Source organism: Numida meleagris, chromosome 17 (assembly GCF_002078875.1).
Source record: "Numida meleagris isolate 19003 breed g44 Domestic line chromosome 17, NumMel1.0, whole genome shotgun sequence".
Taxonomy (NCBI): domain Eukaryota; kingdom Metazoa; phylum Chordata; class Aves; order Galliformes; family Numididae; genus Numida; species Numida meleagris.
Window position 1 is genome coordinate 5,201,156 of NC_034425.1, and position 5,346 is coordinate 5,206,501.

Genomic DNA, 5,346 nt, shown 5'->3' on the forward strand with positions numbered 1-5,346 from the left:
CACCTCGGGCCGCCGCTCGCTTTCTCCCAACATCCGAGAGCGCTGAGCGTCCCGGTTACCCCCGCGGCTCCCCGAGCTCCGGTTGTCTCGGTTCGCTTTTTGGTTTTGAAGTCGGATGGGGAAAACGCGCTGTTCCGCGTGGTTTGGTTCGCTGGGCGCGGTGGCCGTGTCCAGGTGGATCTCTCCAGCCTGGCACCTCGCGCGGGACGCCGTCCCTTCCACCCGCGCGGCTCCCGGGCCATCGGGTTGGGGCCCCTCTGAGCGTTCGGTGCGAAAACAGTCCGAAAAGAAACCTGGCGTCCGGAACATCGGGGTGGGGAAGTTGAGAAGGGTCCTGCAGGCACCAGGCCCTGCGGGACGCGGAGCGGGGCTGCCCATGGAGCCTGTTGTCTGTGGGGGTCAGGTCCCTGTGCCACCACGCTGCACCCTCCAAATGCGCCCATCCCTCCCAGCCTTGGGGCCCCGAAGCTTCTCCCTGCAAAGCACGGACCCGCAGCATCACGCTGCGGCTGTCCCTGTGCTGTGCTCCCAGTGTGGTCAGTCCCAGAGCGGTTTCGGTGGTGACTCAGGTGTTGTCCCAGGGGTGTTGCCCTCGGAGGGCCGTGCCGGTGGCAGTTTGCACAGGGCTCTGTGCCCGGGGCAGCTGGGTGCCGTCGCTGTGCCACGTGCTGGTCGGCAGCTTCGAGCGTGCCTCGGTGTCGGCCTCAACCAGAGGGCAGTGCCGGTGAGTTCTGCCCCAAAACGGCAGCGCTTGAACCACGCTTGCTCCTCGGGGAACCAATGGGGGATGCTGGCTGTGCCCTTCTCCTGCCTCCAGCCATCGGCTTCATCACTCCTGCACTGGGAGTGCTCGGGTCGCAGCGAGGGGCGTTGCTGCGTGCGGGGCTGAGCTGGGGGCAGTGCCCATGGTGCAGGGCTGGGCTCATAGGAGACCGAAGTGATGGCTTTGCTGTCAGCGGGCGCTTGGAGTTGTGCACAGTTGAGCGGGAGCCAGGGGCAGATGTTGTGGTTTTACCCACGTCCCACCTTGGTGCCCTGGTCATGGGAGGAAAATGACAACGACGGCGTTTGCATTTCCTGGAGCCAAGAAGGTGCTTCCCTTGGATTCTGCAGGTGCCGCGTGGGCTGCGTGTCGCTGTGCTCCATGGAGGGCTCCTGGAGCTCCGTGCAAGGGCACAGCACTGTGAGCTCCTGGAGCTCTGGGAACCCACCAGTCCAAAACCGGCCACTGTGCTTCACAGCCTCGCTGCCCCAGTGTTATCCCATGCCTCGTCTGGCCTGCACAGCGTGGGCACAGTGGGGCTGTGCTGCCTGCCCTGCCCCTTCCTGGTGTCTGGCGCAGCCCTGCTGGCCCGGCACCCTCTCCCCAGCACAGCATGGGGAGCCCGCTGTAATTATTTCCCAGAACCAGCGCTCCCCCTCGCAGTGACTGCGCTAATGAGCTGGTGGAGGAGCTGTCAGCCGCCCCCTCGCCGCTTTGCCACTACAGGCAGCTGCCTACACATGTGGAGTAATTACAGAGCGAGACGGAGGATGCTGGCACCTTCCACCAACGTAATCCCACCTTCCCTGGGCGTTGATTCACTTCTGTGCACCTCAGTGGGGCAGTGGGGCTGCCCCTGGGCCGGGGGACCACGGTGCCTCCTCCCCCTGGAGACAAACCTCTCATTTATGATGGATGAGATGACTGCTTCCAGGCCAACCTCCATTTCATTTAAAGCTCTTTCTTCACGTGGGAGATTGTTTTGCAATGGTGCACGGATAGCTCTGGGTTTGGAGAAAGGTTTCTTAGCAGCGCCCTGAATTCAAACCCTCATTGTCGTGCACAAACACAGGTGTGATTTCTGCCGGTCGCTTGCTCCCCTTCAGATGGATTAAATGCTATTCCCGGCACAACAGCCGTGTTATCTCCAGGTCCAGAGGGAAGGGGAGAGCTCCTTGCTCAAGTGAATCAGGAGAGAAATGGTGGCTGGCTCGGTGTGCTGGCAGCAGAAGGAGAGCATGCTGCAACACCAAATGAAGGAGTTGGCCTTTGGGGTCGATCTGTGCCACCCCAGTTCCCGTGCTCTTTGCTCCCTGGGTGCCTGCTGCACTGTGCCGTGGTGCTGGCTGGGCTCAGGGCTGAGCCGTGGGTGTGCAGGGTGCTTTGTGGGATGCTGTGTGCCTCAGGACTGCGGCAGCTTGCAGGTTACCATGCGCAATGCAGAAGGAAGCCCATGGTCTGCCCCAGGACCCTGAAGCGTTCCCGCACTGCTCCCGGCGCAGCGGTGCCTTTGCCTTTGGTGGCTCCTGGTGCTGTGCTTGCAGTGTGGTTTCACAACGCTGCTGCTTGCATTGCAGAGCAGAGGGCAGCGCGCTGCAGACCTCCCAGTGCAGGGACTCATTTTGTGAGAGCTGCTGGGCCCGTGGGTCGTGGCTCCTGGGGAGGTGCTGGCAGTGGGTGCCGTGGGCCAGCAGCTCTGTGCCCTGAAACTTCAGCCTTGTACCCACCCTGAAACTTGGGTGTCCTCATCCTCTGATATCTTGAGTAGGAATGAAGTGGTTTTGGAAGGGTCCCTGTTCTTCCTCCATGCCCCTTGCTCCTGAGCATCCTGTCTGGTACAGCTGGTGCTGGGTGCTGCCCGGGCCAGCTGCTCCTGCTGGGGATGCTCGTGGAGCTGCAAGATGCGTGGTGCTGTTTGCAGCTGAGATCTGCCGGTGCAGGGCAGGACGTGCCGAGATGGAGGCAGCGCTGGGGTTTGTTTGGGCATTAAATATTAACACAGGAATAATGGAAGGCGTTCCCGAGGCAGGGCTGACCCATTTAGAAACAAAACTTCCTTGTGGCTGTGCCATAACAGCGTGGCCGTGCCGCGGTGCTCAGCGCAGTCACAGCACCCATCCCTTGGGGACGTCACCCAGGTGGCTCTGCAGGGCCGTGCACCCTTCTGCAGCGGAATGATGCTGGGAGAGCAGAGGTCGGTGGTTTTTCTAGCACAGAAGTAGAGCCCATCCCTTGTGCTTGAGGTGCTGGGACATCACCGCTGTCCTGGCAGCTCGGGGCCGTCCCCTGCTCTTTCTGGCATTCAGCTGCAGGGGCTGCCTTTGGGCTGGAGGGGGATGGAGCTTTTGGAGCATCGTTGTAAAGACCCTGGGGAGGTGTTGTGAAAGTTCGCTTCCTACGCAGGAGAAACGTGATACGAGGTGAGGCAGCTCCGCTTCCAGCTCGCTCCTGGGGAGCGCTCAGGCTTCCAACTGTGGGCTGATGACTGTGGCGTTGGAGCAGGAGGTGAACCCTTCGAGGAGCACGCTCGGAGGGGAGAGGCAATGAGCTCGCTTCCTATGCACTCCTCTCCCCCCGACCTGCAGAGCCGTGTCCTGGAGACCTCGTGCTTCGCATTAGTTTCTTTTCTGGCAGCTGAACAAAGCTGTGCCAGTCCCGGGGAGCTGAGCGGCATTACCCTGGAGGTCAGCACCGCCGAACAAAGCAGAGCCCTTCCAACCTTTTGCTGCCAGGTTTTGCTGCCTGTGTTTTTCTAAACTCTTGCCCAGGCGCCGTGTGGCAGGCGATGGGCTTGTGGGTGCTGCTGATGGAGCAGAATGGGAGGGAGGGCAAAAATATGCTTCTATCACTGGGGTTTTGCTGCGCCCTGTGCCCGGGCTCCTCAGGCACTGAGCGTGGTCCCCGGTGTGAGCTCAGTGTTTATCTGCAGTGTTTGTCTCTCCATAGCAGCTGGTCACTTTCCAGCATCTCGCGTTGGGGAGATGAAGGTGTGTTAGCTCTGGAGCTGGCTTCCCTTCCCACCACGGGAGTGAAAATACAGCTTAGAAACCTCTATTTTTATCCCTGTAGTGAAGATCCCTTTTTAATTCCCTTCTCCTGTGGGGCTATTTGTGTTGGCGTCTCCAGGCAGTGTCTTAAAAGCATTCACTTTCAGCAAACTTCCTCTCCAGGTTCCATGAGTTTTACTTGGCCACCAAGGAGCCAACCCCCACTCCTGCCTGCGTGCCCCCCCCCCCCCACTGAGCAGCCTGAGCCTTTCTGCAGCAATTCTGCTCTTGGTTGGCTGCTGCCAAGTGCTTGTGCCATACCCCAAGGTGCTGCTGCGTGGCCATCACCCCTCGGCTGCCCCAGGTTTGGGGAAGGAGCAGTGAGGATGAGTCCATGTGAGGTGGGAAGGGCAGAGCAGCCCTCCCCAGTGCTCATTAACCCCTATGCAATTGTCTCCCACAATTACAGAAAACACCTCACTGCACGGCTTGCTGCTGCAGGTCCGTTTCTCCTTCCAAGCTGAGCGTGTTCCCAGTGCTGCCCCGGCCTCAATTAGCCCTGCAGCTCTCGTTAGCTGGGTGCTCTCTGTGCCATCTCCAGGCTGGAGCATCCCAGGGCGGGATGGAACCCAGCTGCTGTGAGCTCAGCTGTGCGCAGCCTGCCCTGCACCCACAGGAGGAAATGAAACAGTCGCGGCCCGCGAAGGGCGTGCAGCAGAGCTGGGGATGAGGATGCCCTGGGTGGAAAATGAGCTCAGTGTGTTTGGCCAGCTTTGGGTGAGGTGACAGATGCTTAATCAGCTTATTGGGCAGAAGTGTCTGTTGCCTTCCTGGCGTGGGACGCTGCCGGCAGTGGGGCGGGGGCTGAGCCCCTTCCCCGTGGCTCTGCCGTGTGGGTGCACAGCATGGTGCTGGGGGTGGCTGTCCCCGTCCCCTGCTCTGGGTGCAGGTCACTCTGGGGGTGCAGCGAGCACGGAGCTGCCATCCCTCCCCAGCTCAGCTGGGGCCGGTGTCCGGTTGTAGAGATGCGATCGGTGCCGGGGATTGAGCAGCTTTGGCAGCTCCTGACAAACACACACAGAGCCATTCTTGCATGCGATCCGATTAGTCCTCCTCTCCCTTGTTTTGAAATAAGGACCTCAGGGAGGAGGAGAGGCTGTGCTGGTGAGCTGTGGTGTGCTGCTGCTCCCACGCTGGTGGCCGCGTTGCTGTGGGAGCGCAGGTGCAGTTCCCTGCGTGCAGCTCCAGTATGGCACTGGTGTGCAGGGGGTGGTGGGACTGGACGATGCTGGCTGCAGCAGCGTGGGTTGTTCCTGGCCGTGTCCAGTCACTGGTGCCCTGCTTGGCTTAGCCTGCTGCTCTCACCCTCGGAGCTGCCCAAAAGCAGCAGAACCTTTGTCCTTTGCCCGGTGGGATCGCTGCCATTGAGCGGCATGGGTTGAAATGTGGCCGCATCAGTGCGTAACCATCATCCCCTCGTGGTGCTGGGGGGGAGGGAAGGGCAGGGGTCCCTTCACCTCGTTCCTGTCCTTAAAGATGCACTGAGCTGCCCCCGCTGCCACCCCTGCTAACACCCGGTGTCCTGCTTTCTTCCAG